General features: G+C 40.4%; 1 protein-coding gene across 7 annotated transcripts in view; it reads left to right on the forward strand.

The window, feature by feature from the left end:
• Positions 1-23,909: 23,909 nt before the first annotated feature.
• rnf220a (ring finger protein 220a) overlaps positions 23,910-26,032 on the forward strand; it is a 157,194-nt gene continuing 155,071 nt past the window's right edge. For 2 of the 7 annotated variants that reach the window (XM_072364645.1, XM_072364644.1), the window contains exon 1: positions 23,910-24,304. The gene's annotated coding sequence lies outside the window, so the exon portion shown is untranslated. The remainder of the gene's footprint in view (positions 24,305-26,032) is intronic. The other 5 variants (XM_072364648.1, XM_072364642.1, XM_072364643.1 and 2 more) reach the window with 4 other exon arrangements.

Below are 26,032 nucleotides of genomic sequence, written 5' to 3' on the forward strand. Positions count from 1 at the left end.
GCTATGGTTCACTGCAGCCCGTAGTGTGGTCATGGCAGAGCTTACTGTCCCGTGGGAGGGGGGATGGAGGCAGCTTTCATGAAGAAGAGAGAGAAGTACCTGGATCTGACAGCAGTGTAGAGAAGCAGTGTGGTGAGCTGTCAGCTATCCAGTGGAAGTTGGCTGCAGAGAATTTGTGGGAGCATCCAGTCAGCGCTCTCTGCAGAGCGTAGGCGTGACACGGCACAAGCTCATAAAAGCCACTAAAGATCTGGCAGAGGAGGCTTTGGCTTAGACGGAAAGATCAAATGTGGGGTAGGCGAGGTTCCTAGGGTTAGCTGCTGGGGGCGGTAGGGAGATGTCCCTATCGTTGCTCCACCACCGTGAGATGTTCCTGGATTAAAGGAGCGAAACACCAATAAAGGGTGGCTGCCGACTGATGACCCTACCGATACCCAGATGACACTGTCAGTGGTGCAACAGGCAGTAATGTCTATCAGATATGCTTTTACCTGTGCGTCCACTTGCAATTAGATAAACTTGAATATGTTCAAATATGAGAGTCATTAGGGTCAGTACATATATTAGAAGCTATATATTTTCAACCATATGATGCATATTTTTAGGGAGAGGTTTAGGGTACATGGCATAGTTATGTGCTGGACTTTTATGTCTCCAACCATTGAACACATATTCAACATCAACATGTGACAACTTCTTTTTTCACTTCTGAGTTATAGTCGGTGAGTAACACAACCTTGCTAAACGACATTTGTCACTTCCTGTCTGGGTTTGTCCAACAATATTGCTTGGTTAGGGTTAGGAAAAAGATCATGGTTACGGCTAAAATGCACTCTTTTCACAATGCCAATCGCATTGTAAAAAGAGTTGTTAAAGAGTTGTTACTGCCATCGACTAAATTTTGCGGCTTACCTTGGTTATATGTGAACACAAGAACATGTTTAGACTAATCTTTATCATTTCCTGATTGGATTTTGCCAATTGCATCACTTGGTTATAGTTAGAAATCAAAACTACCAGGTTTGAGTTGAAAACATCATTGTTAGGATTAGAATAAAATATTTGCTCAATGCCACCATAACCTTAATTTTTAGCACAATTTTTACACTTAAAATCAGTTGTTCTCACGACAATTAATATCAGATAAAAAATATCAGATGTTCTTGTGATTATAGATTTTTAAATTTTTTTAATCATATATAAACAAATGACCCGCAGGGTTATTTTTTGGTGGACAACACTTGAAATTAGCATCCACTTATTCTCATTACATGAGAATTTGCATAAACTCATAATTGCTTTCAGGTATGTTAAAGGCCATAGAAATGTGATTGATAGTTCACTCAATCATCTTTTACCTGTTTTAAATTCTGTGTCGTGAATGACAATAGGATAGGAGTGTCCCTTCAATATGATTGATCACAACATGACAAATGATGTTCATAGACAGGTGTGTTATCTGTATATTGCTTCATGTTGATTTTTGTATTGACAGCTGTTAATACAGCAATGTATGATTAATGTTACTGATCTGTTTTTTCCACTCCTAATCTTATATAAAGTCATAATCTTGATAGCTTTAGAAATTTACATCTCACTAACAACCTGCAGTGAATTATCATTACCGTTATTAAATTATCATTTATAATAGTCGTTATGTATATTCAGAATTAGATGAGTCACGACAGTAAGGAAACAGTTTATAGTATCAGATCTTCTGAATAATAACCCTCATAAGAGGGAGAATAAAAACAGCAGTTGAGAGAAAACAAAAAGGGTGTAAAATGTAGAAAGTGTCGTTGCCCAAAAGAAAAAAGGCATAGCACAAAAGGTGACTGACACAGAGACATCTCAGGAAGAGAAACGAGAGAAAGATTGAAGATAAGAGCAGCATAGAGTGAAGAGAGCAAGACAGATGGAAGCGATCAATGATTTAAACAATAATGCAGCCCTCTGTATTCACTGTCACACTCTCACTTGCAGCCGCCATCAGGATTGTCCTGTAGACACACACAAGTCGAGACTGTCCATCTGGTTCATGTGGTGTGTTGAAGCTGTCTGTAAGGGTGCTTCACTCTCCTCTTCCTCCTCCGACTCTCCCTTTCAATTTCTCTCTCCATCCTGTGACATCTCTTGTGTTTCTCTCTGTCTGACTTTGTTATTTACACAATCACGTCAAGATCAAACCACTCCTGTTAAATCTACGCTTCCTTCTCCTTTGTCTTTTCTTCCAGTTTATTTATCCGTCTGCTGCCACTATTCCTATCACACACTCACACCCATTTTCTCCATTTATCTGTCCATTACTATTTTCCTTTTTTTTTTTATTAGAAGGACGGAGGGAAGAAAAATTATTTGAAGCTTCTCATTTTCAGTTTCTGTGGTAATATTAGAGGATTTCTGTGGAAATAAGTCAATAAACACTGGGGAAACACCCTCAAAAGCACAGTCACACACATACTGCCCATTTCAACTGCAAGTCTACCAATCAAAAAGCGAAGGTGTCTGTGTGAAACCCTCTCATTCCCTCAGTTCTCACCTCCCTCAGTCTTTCCTTCTCTGCCACTTCCAGCCTTCTGTTTAAATTAAGGTGAGCTGACAAACAAATTAAATCTGTCACATCCTGTTTGCATGAACCAGACGGGAAGTCAATATCATCAGCCATTTTGGTTAGCCAGAGCTCTAATCACACTTCAGGGCCATGGCAACGGGGATCAGGGTGGGGGTAGAGTTGGCCACACTGACTTGTACCCATAACAGTTGGCCTATTATCTGCTGTGTTTGTCTGAGGTAATTCTAATCATGGCAGTAGGTTACTGTTTTTTCTGTCTTATAGATATACAAAGTGTTACCTTACGCTATGCCATGAGGAATTAATAGAATTAAGTAAAAAAGACAGAGCCAAAACAGAGAATGATAGCAAAAGGTATAGAAGGAATGAACCTACTGCTCACATGCGATAACTTTAGACACAGTTTAGGCACATGTCATTCATATAATTCACATCTGAAATGTGGCACATCGCATTTGGAAATCACATGTGAGATACAAAAGAGAACAACATCTGATAGACTAGCATGGAGCTGCAAAGCATTTGCTAACAGGCTTGTAGTGGTTCAGGAAAAAAGACAAAAACAGAATAGAAATAAATTACAACAAAGAAAACAAAAGGAAGCAAAGCATATGATAACAAACACTTATTAGCTGCTGTCACACTATTGAACCAGGGCAGGCTATAAATGGTTTGAAGCTAAGCCGAAAGTCTCTTTAGATTTCAGCTGTTGGGTCGCTGGCCTTGGAGGACTTCGCTAAAATCTGTCCGCAGTATACGGAACCATTGTAAATATCACCCAACCTGCTTATTCATTACATCAAAAGTTTAAGTTTAGATAACTTGTGAGAAAGAAAATCTGGATCCTAGGCAGGCCACAGGGTGGCACGTACGAATGGTAATGGAGATTGAAGCAGCCGCTGTTTGCTGTTGTAGTTTTTCTTTTTGTGGAAGTCGTACCAACAAAGCAGAGCTAAAACAAATTAGTTTAATTAATATAAGGGGGGATCCGAGGCGGGTAGCCAAAAAGCAGTTTTGACTGTGTAATGACATGGAGCAGTTCAGCAACGAAGACTGCATTGGCAACAAAACTGAGGTTTGAGCAGACTGAACAGGTAATATTATGGCCTTGTGTGAGCTTTTTTCAACGTAACCCTCTTTTAACATCACCAGCTATGTCCTGAAACCATCCCGTAATTGCTTTCACAAAATGTCTCGTAGAGAAAAATGTGGAATGCCGCTACACTACTATATTTTTGCCTTATTAAAAAGCTGCGGTGTCACCAAACTGAGATCGAAAGCAATTTATGTGCAACACACAGTATCAGTAAATGTTTTTATCTGTCAAACTGAACCACAGCCAATTGAGCCACAGCACCAAGTTACCGTCAACATTATACCACTCACTAAACAAAACGGAAGAAAAAAAAGATGTGATCAATAAAGAATGAGGAAAAGTCATTAGTTGTAATAAAATAGTTATTGCTGTGGGCAAGACATGCGCAAAGCTGAAGGCTGCAGTACAGCAACCGGACATGTCATTCTGTTTTTGTATGCCACTGGGTACAAGGAGCAACCACTGCTCTGTGCAAACCCCTGAATTCAGGATAGTGGCCAACCTTTTAGCTGTGAGTCAGTCTTCTGTTTGCCACTGTTCTCTGGAAATATACGAGTTTGTCCTAACACACCTCAGGCCTAAATACAGACTGTTTTGAGTAGAGATTTGGGATTCTCTGCTGTGTTGGTGCAACGGATGTTTCCCTCATCCCAATACGGAAACTTTTCATTCAGATTCAGATTCCTGCAACAAGGTTAGGATTAAGGAACTATTTGTTTTTTACTCAGTTACATTACTCTATCAGCAAAAGTTCAGATTTGGATTTTTGTGTATAGAAAGAGTTTTGCATATTAAATGTTGAATTGTGTATATTGACGTTTTTATTGTTCTAAATGATTTTAAGCTGGGATTCATATATGAAATATATGTGTTTAAGTGATTGTTTGTGTAATATCTAACCTTGTGATGCAAGACAAATTTATTGTGAAGTGTGATCTTATTACACCATTTATCAAGCGAATGTAGATGGCAAAAGGGATATTCTGGCACCTCTGCATCGGACAGCGTTTTAAGAAAGTAATGCATGTCAGATTGGGCCAACACCAAAGAGGCTTTGTTTGACAGAATTTGAAACTTCTGTGGGACTGATAGAGGATATTTCATTCCTTAAAACTCTATTTATCCAATGCAAAAGTGAGTGCTGAAACCCTTTCCTCCCAGTGATCTACGAGCAGAGTCAAAAACTGTGCTATGTCACACCAAGTGGAACTCAGTGTGTTGGACAGCAGGCCTTTGGTAGGTTGAAAGGGAATTGGAAATACCTCAATTAAAAAAAAATACTGCATTTTCATAGTTTAATACGATGACGGCTTGGTCACTGTACAACCTTTGTAAATTTCACTTGAAGGGTGGAGGACTGATGAAGATGTTGTGTGGCCTGGGAACTGCTCTGCTGATGATGAGGTCTGATGTGAAGTGTGTCGCAGCAATGCAAAATGTGCTTTTCAAAACAATGTTTTCTCGTGTTACAGGAAACCTTGTTACTGCTCTCTTTTTTCTAATGTAACACTTTACATAAGCATTTTGTTCAAAGTTATATTAGATAGCAAAACTTATGCGATGGAAAAAAAAATCTAACAAAGGGCATCATCACTCACGGCTTTGAATCTAAAAGCAAAGTAAAGAACAGAGGAGCATCACTTTGAGAAAAGAAGAGTGTGTGCTTTAAACATTGCTGTCGTGTTTTTCAGTCATCGCCAGAACGAATGTGAGTTGGGGAGCGACTGAACCTTGTTCTTAAGCACCTGGTTTCCCTCCTTTCACAGTGACACCGTCTCATACTGGAGTTAGCCTGTCCCAAGGGTACTTGTTGCATTAAAAGCCCTTGCCTCTAGCCCAGAGGGAGCCCTGTCCAATCCTGGCTTAATCCCAGGAACAGAGGGTGAAGACGCTGTTAGGACTGGCATGCACATGCCTTCCCACTTTTGGCCAGATAGTGTAACCAAGCTTCACTGTCCACATAATTTGACTGTTGTCAAGGACCCAGACATACAAAAACAGTACTTGTGTGATCCACCTCTGAATGTCCCCAGAAAATCAACAGTATGTTGAAACAACATCTCTGCCAGCATTCTGATTCAAAACTAAATATGGAGCCACAATAGTATTGAAAAACCTGTGGTGCTGTTCAAAAAGAATACCTCTGTGAGGCAAGGTTTTCTACAGCAAATGGAATTAAAAGTAAACTGCAGAACATACAACAGGTGTCACTCGCTGTCTCCTGTCAAGCCCTAATCCTCAATGGGACCATCATTGGAGAGAAACAAGCTGAGGGCTCCCACTCATCATGATATCGTTGGGTTGTGTCACTTGATCTGATTACAACATCTAATATAGACGCCCGCTCATTGGCCCTTTAAATGGTGTGCAGACTGTCTACTCGGCCCATCGTATGGCATTTACCTGCTGTGCAAGAGACCACTGTGGTTGACTTAATTCAGCTTCTGAACCTCCAAGCCTCGATGGTGACGTTCGAGATTGTGGGTTTTAGACAAATATACAGAATACTTAATTTATGAAATGAGATATCTCATTACTGAAAATGTTCAAATATACATTTTTGAACGCATTTATACATAATATGAAAGTGCTTTGGTTGTCATGGATATCTGCAGCACAAAGTGCTAAGCATTCAACAAAAGAATCTCGGAACACCTCTCATTCAGAGGTCACTGTTGTCGTCTCGTCTTTAGCATCCGTGGTTGTCCAATCGATGCAGACTTTCTTTTTTTCCCCAGCCGTTTTCTCTCTCTCTAGTTGTCTCACACACACACAGCTGTGCTTAACTCCCTGTGGAAACATACAGCTAATCTCAGCGACATCAGTCAGAGTCATATGCTTGAGGCTGTGTGTATGTAGGTGGGCAATTTTGTGTATAATTTGCGTGTGAAGGTCAAGGGTCAGAGGTCAGGACACCTGCAGGGCAGAGTTTGACCCTGATACCCTCTGAATACACATTTGACACCTAAAACTGCAATACAGCGAATTTGTAGCCGTAAAGACTCGTCAAGGAAAGAGAAAAATGGGACAATAAAAAAGGTCAAGAGGTTAAAAGAATTAACACTTGAATACAGACGCTATATTTTTGAAACGGGTTAGACTTAAAAATATGAACTATAAAGTTTTTAGAACAGACTCATTGACTCAATGAATTTTGCTCCGAAGAATGAAACTACGAAAAGTAGTATGTATGTAGCAGTATATAAGTAGAACCAGAGACCAAATTTGAATCACTATTTCAGACTTGTTCTATTATCTGGAAACATAAAAACAAAAATTGAAACTGAAACAGTTTTATTGGACATTCAGCTGCATTAAAATACATTATAGACAATCACAGAGAGAAGAGGAAAAGATGTAAGGGGCTTTCTGACAGTTGGCAGAACACTTATAATTCATATGATGTCATTAAAATGGCTATAGCATTAACTCATTGGAATAATATGGAGATATGTATCTTTAATGCATTTGATACAGGTACATGGATGGAAATTATATTATGTTTAGTGAGAAAATTTGTCCTAATGAGGCCCCAGGTCCTCTGAGATAAACACGTTTTTTTTCCCACAGTTTTTGTATTTTCTTCATCCATTCACACTGACACATCCAATTTGTCCACCTATCCTACCCGTCGTGCTCCTTTCTTTTCGCCCTCAGGTTAAGTCCCTGTTTACTCATTTGACCCCACTGCTCTGCTGTTTAAAAATGCATGAACAATAAATAAGGATGCTCCTTCCCTCTTTCTCAGTAACTTGCTCTCTCTGTCCATTCACCCATCTCTCCATCCATCTGCTCATGTTTGTGCAGAGCTCATTCAGCCTCTTAAAGGAAATGGAAATCGCCTGTAGTGACCCTGCAGTCACTGAGGTGACTAACTGATATCCTCTTGGTCAACATTTACAATTCTTTGACTCCAAGGTAGGCACTCATATCTCCTGGGGACACTGAGACTGATGTGTTTTAAAGACTCTGACTGACCCCAATCAGACTGAAGATGGGACACTTTCAGAACCCTGATACCCCTGCATGGGGCATGGCTTCTTGATATCCCAAATAGCTTTCTGCAACTAAATATCCAAGAGCAGTTGTGCTTCAAGTTTCATATTCACACAAGATGTGCAACAACACACATTAATTTTTTAGATACATGTGTTGTGGACTTGTGTTGCTTGAACATCATTAAGGATGTGCACATCAGTCTCACTGCAGGAAAGAAGTGGAGGATGACAACGGTCAGGGTGGTACTGTTTTACAGTTGTATCATTTAAATTTGGAAAAAACACCAAATATCTCATTACACATTAGCATTAGCGTGCTATCATGTTTTTTTTTTTCACTATTATTCTTCCTCTGTGGCTTCTGCAATGACTCTTTCTCAAGCACAGAGCCCTGACAATTGTAGCAAATCCAAAGAAATCACCAGTGGGACTCAACGTTTGCTGGCTAAGCTACAATTACAGGTTTTAATGACAGGTTCTCAGTGAGAGGTGATATGTATGTGACATTTTATATATCTTGCAGTACAATGGTCCATGATTGGCCAACTTTAAAATCCCATTACAGTCGGTTCAGATTTCTTGCCAGACATCTTTTGTCAGTTTTCTCTTTCAAGAATACTTTGCATCAATCCTCATTGAAATGAATTAAAAACCTACATTTTCTTTCTGTGGCACAAAGCAGAATTTGAAGATGACTTTTTTGTTTTCCCGCTTCCTTCAAGGCTTTCTTATATGCCTACACTCAATCTGTAGCATCAGCCTCTAAAATCCTCTGTCCATTTCTGCTCTTCATAATCAAATGCTAAACATATCTGTCCACTGTATGTGAAAAAACAAACGAACAAAAAAAAACATTTTTAATAGGTTTTATGGTTTTGATATATCTTTATTTATCAGTACAGTGAAAAACAAAACCATCAAATAAATACTTCACTGAGAGTATTTTGACATATTATTATTCATTTACTTTCATAAAATGACCAAAAAACAGGGGATCAGATTTCGGGCACAATACCAGTTTGTTAATTAGCAGATCTGACACTCAGCAGCTGATTTCCATTTCTCTTGGTAATGTTCAGCTACTTTCTCCATTTCTTATTTTCAAACAAAATAAACAAAGAGCAAATCCTCAAAGGTGGCGCTCCTGTCCATTCATGCAAAATGGTATGAAGTACCTTCTCTTACTGTATAGTAAGAATACATGTAATGTCATTTGATATGTTATGGTACAGCCACCAAGTGGCAAAAAGACACTATGGACTGTTTCATCGATGCAAAAGTAGGGTAAACGCATCTAAAATGGTGAAGAGCTGTTGTGCAATCCACAGTCCACGAGCTGCAGCAATGCATGACAAAAGCACCACTCTGGCCACTTAAAGACTGGAATTGCCGTGAATTTAGCTAATCTTGCATGTACAGACGCATGTAGCGTCAGAATGTCTTTAACGTTTGTTCACACAGTCAAGAGCATTAAGGCATCGGACACACTTCAGTCTATATCTCGATTCCACTCCCTTGCATGTTAAGGCTTAGTCAAGCTGCAATTGTAGCTCAACTTGACTGTTCATGGATCTATGCTGACTTACATTGGTGCATTCTCTCTATTATCTGTCTTACATTTGTTCTGCACAGTTTTCTTCAGACATTTAGTTAACTTTGCCTTAATGAGCTCTTATGGTAGAACCAGATCTGACAAGAAAGTGGAATACAAGACATGACAAGACTCACAACACACACGCACAGAAATAAAAATGAATGTTGAATGTTTTTCTTTTCAGTGGGTGCCTTTGTTATTTTCATTAAGGTTAACAATGCACAGGAGATAAACGCTGATGAAGAATGTAGAATCCAGTTAAATTTAGTGCAAAAAAAAATGTTTGGAAATCTAAAATGTACTTTGTTTCAATGTGACATTCAGTGATACAACTGCATCATTAAACTGACATCTGGGTGTGCAACTCGAGTGCAATAGAAGATGAAAAGAAAAGAAACAGACCAGCAAGGACAAATGTTTTAAAACTGCAGGAGAACCATCAATCTTTCCCTGGATCAATTTCCTAAAGGCCATAGGATCAGGAATAAAGCCAGAATGGGGTTAATCTGTGGAAATTATTTTGTTATTAATAATCATTTCTCAAATATCTAACAACCGGGAAAGACGTACTGTAACACTAATCAAAGCTGATGGGAGAGTCTGTCATTGCACATAAGAAAATTTCCTCTCCCTGATTGCTGTAAGTGGTGTATGGATTTAGTCTGTATGTCCTATTCACTCCAACTAAAAAATCACGTATTAATCACAATGTATTTCAATTACTCATCATACCATTCTTTTCTTGCAGTCACTCAATGTTTTAACCTTTTTTTTAATGTTTTCAGTTGGAGTTTTACTCATGAAATAGTTGCATTCCATTGTTCCTGGGTAAACGAACCCTTATTCACTTTAATTGCTATGTTGCTCATAAACAGTCACAATATTATGTGGTTAATTGACGCAGTGTGTGCGTGTGTTCTTGGAGAGTTAAAACAAGCATAATGAAGTAGCAAAAAGCTGCCTTCATCCCTAGACCCTGAAACAAGCAATTATGGCTAATTTGTCTTTTAAGAAGACACAGGGAAGCTATTTGTCCTGAAACACACACACACACACCAGCACAATGAGAGAATATTCATGTCTCTTCCTCCCCCTCCACAAACACTTAGGAGCTAATTATTGTTATTAGCATCATGCTTGAAATCCCTCTGCAAGGGCATGTCAGCATACTTAAACATATGTACACTTCTTTTCGTTTCATCAAAGGAACAGGAGAGACGGGGAGAGGAGGGACGAAGAAGTGACACATAAAAATGTCCTGAGATCACCTTGAAAAGGCCTAATCAAAATGTTCCACACTTGCGAGTCGTTTTGTTTCACACACAATGACACCGTTTCACTATAGCCGTAATTGCTTCTCACAAAATATTGGCCCGTTATCTACGTGAACATTGATTTAGCCATAAGCATCACAATTCCCATCACAGCAGTGTTGTTGTTATTTTGCTGTTATTTCAATCACGGGGCCATAATGTGCAAATGCGTTCACTTCTATGACAATATGTTAATTATAAAGCATGGATTTGACTACGGCTTAATATCTGTTTAAGATGAAAGCTATAAACATTGTTGAGGATCAATAAACTACAGATTAGCTTACATATAAAGTATATAATGTATATAATGCGGCAGTAGACTGAATAAAATTGTATTTTATGACAACAGGCATCATACTCTCCCCTCAGTCAGGAGGAGCAGCCCAGTTGTGATTGATCAGCTGGACACACCTGCACAGGTAAGCTTTCAGGAGGCAGCCTGGTTACATGCTCAAAAGGCATTGGCTGTCTCAATGCTGAGCTCCTTCCATTAGATGGAGTTAATAAGTATCACACACAACATGTATGTGTGAAGCCTCGCTCGCATAAGTGTATGTTGTTTTTTTAATTTACTTTTGTTCTTTAATTTGCCTCAGATATGGGATATGCACTGTAAAAATCTGGGCTTTAAATCTTGTAGCATGAATTTAGGACTGTTACTTGTTATGGGCTCGTTTTCATTGCTTTGGTTGCTCGTTTCTCTGGCAACAGAAGCAGCGAGTAGGAAGTGGTGGAGTGTCGATGAGCATATTCATGGAGTGATTTGATCCTTAACTGCATTGTTTGGGTGTGTTAGCCCGGCTGAATTTTGTATGATTTTGGTTGGAGTAAACAAGAATTTTTAGTCCTGTTTTGGTCAAAATTTTTCCTCGTGTCACTACATAACGCGCCATACATAACGGATGGAGATGCTGAATTGTTTTCAGAAATCTCTCTGCCTATTTGAAATGCATTTATAACTCTGCCCAAATGGGCTAGAATCTCAGCAAAAGCGCTTAATTATAAATTTCCATAAATTAACATTTATTTTATCCCCCAGCGCAGTATCATAATGAAACAGAGCTTCTTTCCCAGTTGTGAAAGCAGTTGTGCATCAATGGAAAAAAACGAGGAGGCTGTTTTTGTCGCTGTGGTACTGACGCCAGTCTGAAGATGACCCGGGTTTCTCTTCTTCACCAACATCTGAGTTTTATTGGTTGTTATCAATTTAATTTGATCCTCTTAAAATCCTTTTTAGCTACAGAAATATTTTGATAACCGTGTGGATAAATAGTCTCTGATTAGAATTGCGAAAATGCATAAAAGAAATGCGCTTAATGTATTATTCTTTATGCATCTCAGATTTTTTTTAAATGACGCCATATTGATGATGTTTTTATCTTAAACACAGCAAATAGGTGTAACCACTTGAATTGCTGACTTTTTAGTGTCCACTAAAGCACACGCTGCTGAGTGAACACGCACTCACTCACACTGACACACTAAATTAACTGTCTTGCTCTCAACTCTAATGCATCTGTCATATGAGGGCTAAACCCCTTTGATCTCTCTCTCCCTCTGTTTCTGACAGCTGGCTTGCTGTTCACTGGTCCTAAATGAATTGATATTTCTTCTGGCCACTTGAATTTGTCACTTGACTTCTTTGTGTAATCTTCACTCTTTAGTGGCTGCGGTCTCTGCCCGTGTGCATGTGCTTAGAAACCTGGGTGACACAGTTCTGTGTTTTGGATGAAAACACATGGCTAATAGAGTCGCTGACTGCCAGGCCAGCGAGTCAGACAAAATGCCTGCAGAAGGCCTTCATGATGAACCTGTCATAGGTGATCTCATTTTCCCCTCAAACATAACAATGAAACGTAATCGCCTGCAGAGGCGTGACTAACGCAGTGGAAGAAAAATCCAAATTTACTGGCAGTAAAGAGTGTGGCTGTGGGTGCTGATTGTATGTGCCGTTTGTAGTACCTGCCACGCAGTGAAACTTTGGACAGATATTAATAACAGACTGTAGGTATTCCATCATTGTCTTGTCCTTTCTCGTTATACATTTTAGGGACATATATTAATACCCCTTTACAGCTGTGCAATACATAACTTTAATGGCTTATTTAATCTGCAACTGTGACAGCTTTCTATCGTTCAGAAAAACGTCAGTTTTATATTAATGTTCCCAACAGCATCATTCAGATCTAAACATAACATTGATGGAGATCTTATATTAACCTGCTGCATGCTCTTTTCATGTAAAACATACCATCGGTGGATGGCAGTACCAGTAAATGCCGCCTTTTAGCTGTTTAGGCCTGTCGAGCTGTTGGTCTGATAATGGACTATTGTGGGCTTTTAATTCCAGAAAGGTTTTATTAAACTTAGAGTAACAAATATAGTTGTTGTCAACTTATAGTGCTTATAGCAATTAGTATTCCAGATCTTTTTGGTAAGAAATGATTGTCATGTGTTTTGAACCAAAAAGTTTAGGGTCCATCCAGACTGTCATCAGTCTGAAAGCGAGGCTCTGTGATGGCATAGGGTTATAATAGTGCTTTTTCACGTTTCTGTGATGAAAGCATTAATGTAGAACATTACAATGACATTTTAGAACAACATAAGCTGCCCTCAAGATTGCATTATTTCCATGGAAATTACAAAGTTTTGCCATATGTTTTCAACAGAACAATGCAAAACCACATAACAAATGCATGGCTAAATAAAGACAGGCACTGGACTGGCCTACCTGCAGTACTGATCTGTTTGACATGTTTGCCAGATGGATGGGACGAAACAACACCTGCTTCATCGCTTCATAGTCTCATTGCAAGAATGTCTATTGAGTGTTGTGAGAAGGAAAGGCAGCGTTGGCCTGAAATGCAGATATGGTCTAATAACAGCAAAAAAATAAGCTGACAAGAAGTAACATGAGATATCTTGTGTTCACACGATCTACAATTAAATAAAAGTTCATTAAAGGTAACAACTTTTTTATGTTTGCCATCTCCCAACTTATTCACATTTAGTGTCTTATTCGTACATGATTGAAGCATAAAGTGTACCGACCCTTTAGATTCACATCCAGATAAGGCAATGTGTTTAACTGTACCTCCAACAGAGTGGTTTATCAAAGCCACGAGGTTACAACTGAGGCTCTCTATAAGAGGTAACAATTAGATATACAATTCACTTACCTGTAATTTTGTTACTGTTTTTCTGCATTAGTGTCTTGAATGAATGTAATTCTTCTTCATATTTAATCCCCCTTGCCGTGTGTAATGGATGGACTGAAAGATTTTCTGAACCAGCCCAAGTCCCTCTTCTTTTCTTGAACGATAAACAGAAATCATACCTTATCTCTCATCTGCTTTTCTCCAAATGGCTTTGTTTGAGTCTTATGTACATCTTTCTCTGTGTGTGTCAGAGTCCAATCACTCTGTATCTCTATCAAAAGTGCTCTTGAGGAATATGGCACAATAATATTCAGCATAAAATCAATGGCTTGTTTAATTTAAAGAGGGAGGAAGTGGGGAGGCTGGGTAATTGCAGAGAGAGCCCCACAAATCAACCGTCCTTGTTATCCCATTTGACGGACCATTAAACGTCTGCAGGAATAAACATTATTTTTAGCTCAACTACCAGCCTCTGCCAGCTATAGTGTAAATGGGGGAATCATTCCAGCAAAAAAAAACAAAAGTGGTCTTAAGTAAAAGAATGGGATATTTGTTTATCCAATTATATTCCTAACTATCACTTTATTTTAAATCATTTTTGCCACACATTTGACAGAAGTGGCAAGTTAATTCAGTTGATTGCAACTGCAACTTCCCTGCAAGATAACTGATTTCAAAGTTTTAGCTCTCATAACCCCTGCCAACAACCAGGCAGAGCTGACCACCCCTGCCTCGAGACCTTGAAGCAGCGTCCCATGTGAGCTTGGACTGATGGGACTTCCAATACTTTTCCACTTCTGGAAACAGATGGAAACTAACTGTGACATACTGGTGGAAGCGTCTGTATGGTGTGGTATGGGTGTACTTCACCTGTGTTAGCAGAGATATCAATCAGAGGTAGAATTTGAAGAAGTGATGCACTGATGCTGAGCCTCCAACTCCAGAACTTCAGTGCAGTGGAAGTCATGAGCACCTCCTGTGAAACTTTGTTGCCTGCAAACCCGAGGCTGGGAACCACTGCTCTAGAGAATTTTCCAGGTAAGCTGCATTGAAACAATCTATTGGGTAAGAAGGCAGCTAAAACACGATAGAGCATATGTGAGACAAAATATTAAAGAAAAATCTCCATCATAACTTTCCAGGATTGGAATGAAAGGCTCACTGGAAGGATGGGTGTCGAGTTCTGCCCAAGCCAACAGGGCTGCTACTTGATTGAAAGAAACTTCAGTCTGTCAGCAGAGTCTTTATAAGATGTTGATGCTCTAATAGGCAGTTTCAATAGTTCAGGAGTGGCAAAAGTGGGTGGTTGCTCATCATTCTCATTCTGGTCAAGAGCCCCATGAGTCAATTTTCAACGCATGGGATACCCCTTTACCATCTCTTTGCAACACAACAGGAAGTGTCTGACAGCTGCACATTGCCAGACATCCTTCTGTGGAGGTAAGTGACACACCAGCTGTGCCAGAAGTGAACCATGACAGGAAGATGTCACTCCACAGCCTGTGTTATTACCAGGTAATACGGAACAGGCACGGAGGTTAGAGGGCTGGAAGGCGATGGACACCCAACTCACAAGCATTAGGCCCATCTTCAAGTTCAGTCTTGAGCCTGCTATTTTTCCACTCCTTTTATTCTTTTTACTTCTGTTCTTTATTTAGTCTTTCTTCACTGAAAGTGAAACTAAAAGTACTTGCTTAAGATTAGGTAAACCTAACAGTTAGCCTTTAGTAGCAGACCAGCTTGGGAAACCCTCCATGTCCAAAAGTGATGTTGTACCCCTCTGCATTCAAAGCCCAAGCAAGTTGCTCATAACCTGGTGTCTGGAAACAGTTGAGTTGCTACATGTGTGTGTTTGGTATTATATATCGTACATCTATAAAGGATTCTGGATATACTGATAGAATAAAAACTAAACCCAATAATTAATTTATCTTTTCTTAAAAAAATGTGTTCTTTTTGTGTTTTTTTCTCTGTATTTGTGGCCAATTCCATGGTCAAGACACAGTAAAACATAAAATAACTCACATTTCTGTGAAGTCTTTATGATTTGATTAACATGGTACAAGTTTTAAAAAGAAGTTATATTACAGAAAAAAAATCATGTATACCTTTTGAACAGTATGATGTTAGAGTGGTCCTCTATCTCAGCAGAGATAGCACTAGTGGAAGCAGTATCATTAACAGGGACAATGATGATGGTGATGATGATGATAGGGGGCAACTTCAGGTACTTGACTGAGAGGATTACCTATTCTCTCTCTCTCTGCCCCCCCTTATTTGCATCTGTTTCATAGAACAAAGCAGATGTATGCTTGACTCTTGTGCACCCCAACCCCAAATTCCCCATTATGTTTACAGATAAAAACATGTTTTTTTCCTATGTTGCCCTTGATAAAAGTCGCCCCTGGGAGTTGTCAGAAATTAACTTTATCTAGTCTCTAATTATGGCACATGTGCTCTGATGCGTCTCTCACACACCCCTAAACCCCACCTCCACCCTCAACAACCCACCCCTAACACTGTCATTTTCAAAGCTATTTTAAGACAATGTGTGATTATCTGTGACATTGCTTGACATGTGCCTCAAGGCTGTCTCTCTCTTCACTATCTCTGCTCTGTCTTTCTGTCTCCCTCTCTCTTTCTCTTTCTGTCTCTCGATAATCAAAAAGCCAAGCCATGCAGACAGCTCAGAGCAAATAACAAGTCACTCCCCGTGGATGTTTGAAGATGACAGAGCGATCGGAGCAGCAAGGGAGAAAATACACTGATCGTTCCCTGTCTTCAGGCGAACACAATGTTTCAACGTATACATATTTTCATATTTTTGCACCAGGTTTACTTATTCATTTATTTGCAGATTTTTTAAAATGTCCTTGTTTTTCTTGCTTTTCGTTGATTCGTATCTGTAATATTATTATGTAATGGGTTTTTTTTCTAGATCTAAGGATTTTTCTTTCAGATGAATTATTAATTAATTAATTAATTAGTTAATTTGGATGCAACCATTGACATTTGTAGCCGTGAGACATTTCTGTGAGGTGAATTCCCTGTCGTGAGACTTCAGAACACATTTTCATTACCCTTAAATTTGATTTGATTTTCAAAATCCTACCCTTTTAAACTCTTTTCTCTCCCACTGTTAACTACTTAAACAATCTTTTTTACAAAAACAAAATGGTTAATGTGTAGTGTAGTAGAATAGCCACCATAAATAAAGAGTGCATTTGCTCAGAAGGGGTATCACGATTGTGAAAGTTTAGTTGACTATTGATTGCTGTACAAATTATTATATTCAACTCTTTAGTGATTTAACAGCTTTTCTGTTCATTTGTTGCCATTGTCAAAGCCTTGACCTACTTATCGGTCAAAATGTTTATAAAGAACAACCATTCATTTATGTGAAAATATCTGTCTGTATGCTTTTAAGACTCTTTAAACAAAAATACCAGATATGCTATGTCCAAAGCAGAAGATGCATAACAAGATGACATCATTAAGAGGTCAGGCCAGTCAAACTACCAAATGGTGGAAATATGAATGTGTTAATTATGTCAGATGTTTTCATACAAGTGAATAAAATAGTTCTTAAGATTGTACCAACATGACTGTGATGATCTCAGATAATCAACAAAATACAGTTATCTGATCATCATGATAGGCTGAGTGTTAAAAGGATTAGTCCTGTGTCCATAAATTGATGTAACAGGAGACAAGTTTCAGGTACTGTTTCAGCTTGAATTTATATGTGAAAGCACAACAGCTTGCATGTTGGACAAGTATGTGAGCAGATATTTAAGGCTCTTTGTGCAGTAATTGCCTGGAACTGGCCTGGTGATTCTCTCCTGGATTGTTTCTCAACACTCCTTGTACTGAAGATATCAGGTAACCGTCCTTGTTTGCAATGGAAAATCTCTAGAAAGCAAGGCTTGAGCGTTATACTTTAGAGATGCTCATTTGTCATCTGGTTGTTGGAATATTTGGAAAAGAACTGCATGTGTGTTGTGTTCCACTGAAACTAGCTAGGATGACGAAAAAATGTGGGAAGGTTTGTAAAAATGTGAAGCAGTTTATACGAATTTGTTTTTTTCTTAATTAAAGAAGAGATTAAGAAAAGAAAATCTTCTCCAACTGTCACATAGGATGTGGCTTTGTGTTGCGCTTGTCTCTAGGATATGAGGCACAGGACAGGAAAGAGGGGCGCACACATGCTAATCTTTCAACCAATTACTTGGCGACCAAAAGATATCCTGAAAGTAGCTAATTCTTCCAACTGTATATCTGGATGCAGGATGTTATCTCCCAAGCTGACAGAGCACAGCCCCAAATATTACTGTGACAGATGAGGAGGAGGAGATGAGCCGCAGCTAAGATGGTGTGGGTTCATAATATTCTTGGATCAAGAAAGTTTAGGATCATCCAGGAGCTGCACCTGTACAGTGACCACGTCAAGGTCTACTTTAAGATGAGTAAGGAGCAATTTACCAGCCTGTGTAGTAGAGTCGCACAGAGGCTCACAAAAATGAGAACCAACTTCAGGCAGCCAATCAGCACATTCCCTCTAACTGGATGCGTTGAAGTGACATCAAAAGTTGTCAGTTGAAGTTGTGCATGGACGGCACAAGCAAACTACTCTCCGCTCATGATCAGAAGACTGTGACTGTCAATTTTTCTACTTTTTTGTTTCAACCTCTCATTGCGCAAACCAAGTTCAATGACAAAAAAGAATACAGTCGTCAAGCCTGTGACAACTGAACAAAATCAGCATTTATATTAAAAAAGGTTTAAATGGCAAGCAGTGAAACATTGATGAAATTACCCATCTACCTTCTCTCAAACGGTTGGCCATGTATCATAGCCAGAGCAAATACCACGTAATTACATAATTAATCAGATCATGTATGTTTCCCTTCCTTCATTTTTGTGCCTTTGTGCAAGAGTCAAATGCATGTAATCACTTGTTCTGTAATGTAATCTGATCAGGGCCATGTAATTCTTCATTTTGCAACAGCTCCCTGGAGCAACCGATCTGAGAGCGAGATGAATGTAGCTTCGTCCCTCCTCTCTCTGTCTCTCTGCTCTGCCTTCTCTAAATGTCGCTCCCTTGGTGTGGTTAACCGCTTGGCTGTGGAGCTGCTGTCAGCCGCATCTTCTGCTGAAGACAATATCGCTCCTCCTCACTTGACTCTTTATCTATCTATCCACCAATTCTCTACTACTCTTTTCTCCTCCTCATTCTCCCCTTCTTATCTCTTTAAATCAGCTATCTTTCTCCTCTCCACCCCGTTTCCCCTCTTCGTTTCCCTTTCCTATCTCACCCTCCCCTCTCCCTCCAGTGGCGACACCAACCATCAGGTCCCATCTATCTGTGTGTACGTCAGCAATTAGAGCATCATGGCAGCCAAATGCCAGCCATGTCCCCAAGCTACACACACACACACACACACATTCAAAGGCTATGCCCTGACAAAACAGCTAGAGAACAAATCACGCTATAATTTATAATCTTGCTGTGCTAAAATCTCATTATATTACAGACATATGGATTTGGCGGTATGCACGGCTGGGGAGCCAGCACTATAAATTCCGCCAATCATAAATTATTAAAGGGAAGATAGAAATGACCATCGCCTGTCCAGATTAGCTGTAAATCACACTCAAACATGGTTTGTTTAAGGAATTAAGTCCCATGCAGTTTGAACGACCTTCTGGGTTATGTTAAGTAACTGGTTGGTGGGGAGAGTCGTGTGTATAGACCAACCAGATCACAGAAGACTTCTACTCATCTTCTCATTTCCTGTATATTTCCTGTTATTTGAGCCCGCAGCTTATCTCAACCTCTGCGCAGTCTTTGCCACAATCCAGCCCTCATATTTTAGAGTTTTTAAAAAGGTGGGGTTCAGTTTACGGAAAAAAAACCTGGCTAAGAGGTGAAAGCAGGTTGCCAATGACCAGTCCTGTATTTTGGTTGTCATTTTGGCTTTTTCTCTTTTAACTCTCTGCCATTATTTCTGAGAAGTCAGCTGTTTGCTAAGATCGAACCCTCAAGTTAACTTTTATCCACCAAGATGCGATGTTATGCACTCGTGTAATGTTCCAGGACTGAGGATTTCCAGTAAATACTTCTCCAGATGGTTTTTGAATCTGAAACGTACTGAGAATGATGGTATGCTTTATTATTATTTATTACTCAGAATAACAAAAAGCAAAGATTCCCAAGAAGTATTTTTGAATTTGTTACCGAGGACTTCTGGGGACTGTTTGTCTTATTGGTAAATAGTGGCACAGCATCAATCATTTTTGCAAATTCTCAAGAGATGCCTGTAACTTGTCAGTAACTCTCACAAAGCCCTCTTCAGGATGATGACCCTTTTTGTTTGGTGCAAATGGAAACTGGTCCATCATCAAGTCTGCACTATTCAAATATTCCATCAGGACTGAGTCGAGCTCTATGAAATTAACAACATGGTTATCTCTATTCTGTGGTGAGAAAGTTCTCTTGTCCTTGAGTACTTATTTTAAAGCAAACCATGTTTTTTGTAAAAAAAAATGTACACCTGTTGTTATTAGAAGTAAACCCATTTCAACTAAAACAGAAAAACGTGCCCATTTTGTATTTGTTCATGCGGTCACACAATAATTATATTCAAGGATTGCAGTCATGAGAGCAATTACATTTGAAGGATAAAATGGTCTCCTTGACTGTAAAAATAATGTATAAGTCCTAAGCATGATTATTTCCTAAACCTAACCAGGAAGTGCCTGAACATAAGTTGGTCTTGATCTCACGTCACACAAAGGCCCATGGTCGAAAACACAGTGGGTAACTGTTCCATCCGCACAAACCCACCCCTCACTCTCTTCCTCTTTATAAGGACTTTGTGACTTCTTTAACAAAATACTTTATATTATGTCTCTTCTGATGTGGAAACACTCATAGTAATAATATCTCTTCAGTTACTTGTAGGGCTGGTAATGAGCCATATCGAAGGGTATGAACAAACGACCTATGACCGTCCCAGTTGGATAACTTGGAAGTCATCCTCTAACAGAAGTGATAGTTTGTTGTCCTAAACGTATTCTGTTTGTTCCATTAATTACTCTTCCTGCTCTCACTGTTAGGGGATCCTCTTACAGTGATTTCAAAAGGCCCTTTCACTTGGGACTTTCAAGCCAGGACTGATGCACTTTTGTTGCGCATTGGTGTCATGTGTAAAAGTACAGAGGTGGCATTGGGGTCAAAGTTGATCTGCCACTGATATGCCTCAGAGACGGCAAGGGAGGTTGTGACAGTTTAATGGCAAGCAGTGTCTTCACTTGGCTGATTCCACAACGCCAACTTGATGTGTGTAAGCACACACTGACACAGTATTGAACCCACAGCTCCTCTAACTAGCATGTGTGAATTACCAAAGAGGAACAACAGTGCGCTAACTTGGACATGTCCTTTGTACCAGACACAACCAGTGTCTGAAAGGGGCTTTAACAAGCCATGCAGGTAGTAATCCACAGGCTTCTGTTCACACTCAACCAATTTCTAAAGTTGGAGCCAATTAACACTTATCAGATCAATAGGATAGCTTTAGAAATGACCATGTTTTTAGTATAAAATGGCAGGTTTGTGTTAGACTTTCGCTGCGACAGCTCAGAAAACCAATCCTCTATGTGAAGGGACAATGTGGGGAAACTTGTACAAGCTTCCAATACCCACTTGATTTTACAAACCTAGTCATATGACATTGCATATTTGCTGTTTTGTCCCCTATCGGGAACAAAATTAGAATTTTGTGGAAAGGAAAACACGCTGTAAGTTGAAAGTGGGGAAAAGAAGCGCTACAGATGCTTCAGCAGTGAAACAGGAGCTATCAAAGTGCTTCCTAGTCAATACACACAGAGGCAGCATTTAAAAACATCAGGGGGCTGGACTAAAGGGTGGCATTAGACTTTGAATGAAGAGGGATCTAATACATGGATGGTCCTCTTCCTCAGTCAGCCCATTGACTCCAAACTGAGCCTATTAGCAAGACAACACACCACTAATGGCACTGCTACTGCTGCTGCTGCCCCTCATGTGTATGGAGACCACCCAGCTAACACACACACACATCCCTTTTCACTTTTCCCACGCTTTTGTTACCTGAAACACTGGTATATTATAGCGTGAAACTAGATCAAAGTCTCAGTTCCATTAAAAAACATAACACTGTTAGAACTGAATGTTAGTCTTGTATTATTAATTTTGGGTGGGAGATAGAAAGCTTGGTTAAAAACTGATGGAATAGCACTGACTGGCATCCACAGAGTTGGGTTCTGTTAAGTTCTAGTGATGAGATCAGATGGCATCATTGATATCATATGTGCAAGTAAGATGGACTTAATTTTTCTTGTATAGCTCTGTATGTAGGATTTGTAGCATTATCAAAATCATATAGTAAAATGTTTATCAAAAGTGTCCATTCCAACTACAAAATGCAGTTGTGTGGACTTTTTTTTTAAATCAGCAAACACTCTGGCAGCATTTTGGTGCGGATGACGCAGTGATTTATTGATAGAGATGAGAACTCAATTGAAATCAAAGTTTTGGCGGATGTCTTGCTCTTTCAGTTCGGAGTTGGACTAACGTTCAGTTCCTCGCGTGGCCAGCAGGGGGATGTAGTAGAGAGGGAGACGGGACATGAAAGCTTCTCTCCTCCCTGCATCTCTCATTCTCTCTCTCGGTCCTCCCCCGAAGCCACACAAACACACACACCTCATTTTTGTCAAGTGATCAGTTGTTGTGGCATTTATTTATTTATTTTTTAATTGTTGCCATATTTAATATTCTGTTTTTGGCCGCGAGTAACTTTTTTCATTCAGAGGTTTAGAACTACAATGGAGTGAAAATATTTGATGGATTCAATTAGATTATGAAAAAAAAGAACTAACATTTAATTTGGATGAGGAGAGAAAAAAATCACTGTCACATGCTCGAGATCATTTTCATACTCAACCAGAAACCCACACTTGTTTCTCAAGTTGGTTCATTTTATACAATTGAAAAGCTCAGCTTGAAGTATTTTCTGAGAGCTAAGTACCCAGATAAGCGATTAATTTTATTTTCAGAAAAAAAACAAATATATATATATATATTTGTTTATATATGCCGACTCTTGGACGTTTTGCTCTGTCGCTACTGACTTGTAACACCCAGCTCCAGATCTCGGGCTTAGTGAACTCCCGCCTGTCTCACTAACTTCAGTCTCTAGTGCGCACTTCCTGAGAGTGTCTGGTAGTCCACTTCTTTTTGTTAAGAGGTGGACTTCATTGGCTTTATGGCAAATAGCAGTCTCTCCACCGGGTGAAAGAGACAAACGGGGGGAGAGAGCAAGCGAGGAGGGGGATAATTCATTCACTTTGCGCACAAAGCGCAGTGGAAATCACCCAGGGGAACGAAGCGCCAGACAGAAGGGAGAAGCAGAAGGGGGTGGCGGGATGGTGCAGAGCTGTGAAACAAACCGGTTACAGTCCACACATGCACAAGTCAAACACTCAGAAATATCTTAACTATGTAGCTTTTATTATCATTGGATTATTTAATGCTGTTTTATGTTGTGGAATGACAGGAAGAAATCCAGATTTTGGAAAGGCTCCCTAAGCGTCAGAAGTACTATAAGTCTGTTGGTTTAATCTGTTGAAACGCAAAACACATGAATGTGGGATATTAACATTGGGACGTGATCACTCATAAGTGGATCCAGATCATTTTCAGGCCAAGGGAACGTTCTGCTTTGGTGGCCCCGGTGAAATGAGAGTAAAACAAATGAAAGCTCGCGTCAGTATTTCAGAGTAGCAGATGATTGTTAAATAACAGTGTTTTGTTCTAACCAGACGTGGTGTATACAGTGTGTGTGTCTGCCAGGCACTGAGCGACCCGAGCGCTGCGCGGCAGCACTGCACCTCATAGGCGCCCCGGACCCCGGACACCCCCCTCTCTCCTCCCCACCTCCTCATTCACCCCCACATTCCCCGCTCAGCCTCGCGCAGCCCAACTCCAGCCTCACACACGTCGCTGTTGAGCACCGTGAGCTCCCCCCTCTCCCCACACACACTCACACCCCCACCCACCCCCGACACCACTGCCTGCCACCGTCTCTGCGATCCTGCGCTACCTCATCGGCTCCACTGCTCTTTCCTCTCACTGATCGTCCCTCTCGGTGTTTCAGCGGAGGGGCTGCGCGCGATTGTGCTACTGATGCCCACTTTGCAGCGCGGCTGTGGAAAGTACGCTTGTGTACGCGTGTTTGTGTGTGCGTGTGCGCGCGCGCGTCTGTGTCCCTAGCTCTCCCCGTCCTCCTCACTGCTCGTGCTTTGGTAAACTAACAGGGAGGTGTTAACTACTTTTGCTTTTCCAAAGCGCCTCCCGTTATCTCCGGTGCTCCTGCGCGAGAGCCAGAAGGGGCCGGTGCTACTGATACTCCTACTCCGAAGAAAGTTTTCAGTTTGTTGTGAGGATAAAAAAAAAAGAAAAAGAAAAGGAGAAGAAGCCGGAAACCGAGCAGCCGTCTGCATTAGAAGCGGATTCTGCCACGGCGAGGTGAGTAACACCGACTGCCTTTTTGTTTTGTTGTTGTTGTCGGGTTTGAAGCGTGTACAGTTTGTGCCTTCACGCCTCCCGCCGCTTCTTTTCTGTTTTGGATTTGAGTCTTTTCTTAACTTTCTCTGGGACTGCGCGGTTTTCGTCGACGCGAGCGGGTGCATTTTCAAGCCTGGGAAAACAAAACAAAAAATAAAATGGGAAAACGCCACAGCACCGTATCGGACACTTAAGTTTCAAACGTGCGCGCGAGGATGCGTTTATGTCTTCTGTATTTATGCGCTCGCGTGCGTGCTTATGCGAGGTTCGCAAACGAGAAGGTGGCTTTCTTGGAAGCACTCTGAATTGTTTGGTGCGTGTGTTGATGCCATTACGCATGCATTACCATCACCAAACTACACTCCAATTCTACTGTGCGACTCCACTCCGCAGCTAGAACTATTTCAACTTTTTACAACTCTGAATTAGTTTTGTTTTTTTTCCTCTAACTGTGCTTAGTGGGACTCTTATTTCTTATGGGAACTGGCGCGGCTGGTGGAATTATCCGTAAACCCGTACAGGAAAAAAAAGACTTTCTCCGGCACCTCCTCTCACTGCAAAGATGTGCATCTGTCCGCGGGCCGGCTGTAGATACTTAAAAGTTAAGCTTTAGTTGTTGTTTTTTTGACACGCAGAATTCATAGCTGACTGAATGTTTTCTGAGAAAGTCACTGCTAAATTGGAGCATTAAGGGCGCCGATAATAATGAGCGCATGCCGAGCAAAGATCCACTATAGTGGCCTCATTAGCTGGGGTTTAATAAAAGACGTGATGAGACGGATTTTAATGCATCGCATAACACAGATAGTAATGAAGGGCTCCTTCTCCACATGAATGTTTGAGCTGCCATCTGCAATCATGGATTTTTTTTTTAATTAAACCTGTTGTAATTATGGCGACGTAGATCATGACAGTTTTGGGGGAAAAAAAGAAGAAAAAGGGCGCTTTGAAAAGAAAGAGAAAACCTGAATATTTGATCGTTAAATCTGTTGTTTCGAGCGTCCGTGAACGCGTGTTCTCTAAAAAAAATTAAATCTCTCAAAGAGAAACAGACGGCTTGAATTGAGCAAGCGCGTGCACGCACAGGAGTGCACCCACGCGCACACACACATAAGCAGAAACAGTTGGGAAACACCTGTTAACTAGGGAGCCACTATAATTTACATCATCCCCCTAAATCAGCAGTGCCCAGCCTCTGGAGGTCCCGGGGGCCTTCCAGCTCCGTGGCCGAGCAAAGGGAGCCACAATGTGGATTAATTCAAGCTTCAGCTCCCACCCCTTGCGCCGGTGTTACCGAACATTCGCTTTCAATTTACAGTTTCGATATTCTGTCGAGTCTTATTAAGGAGAAATAACTGTTTGTGCGTTTTGTCTCTATTCATTCCGCTCACCGTAGGTTTAGTGAGTTGTATTTGTTTCAGATTGTTTTTAACTAATGAGAATTCAGCGATGAAAGCAACAGAGTGAGACCGGCCCTTTCTGTTCACGCCTCACATCTCATGATCTTTTGATGCATTTTACAAAACTTTTCCCCGCGCCTTCATTTCTCTGTCCGTTCACCGGCCCATCGATGCGTTCGTCGCGGATTGAAAAGCAAGAACGCCAACAAGTGAGCCCACGTCCACGCACATCGCGGGCGCACCAAGACGCGACGCACAGGAGAGGGCATAATGAAATTAGGAGCTCGCG

This window comes from Leuresthes tenuis, unplaced genomic scaffold (assembly GCF_036924035.1).
Source record: "Leuresthes tenuis unplaced genomic scaffold, fLeuTen1.0.hap1 SCAF_14, whole genome shotgun sequence".
Classification (NCBI taxonomy): Eukaryota; Metazoa; Chordata; class Actinopteri; order Atheriniformes; family Atherinopsidae; genus Leuresthes; species Leuresthes tenuis.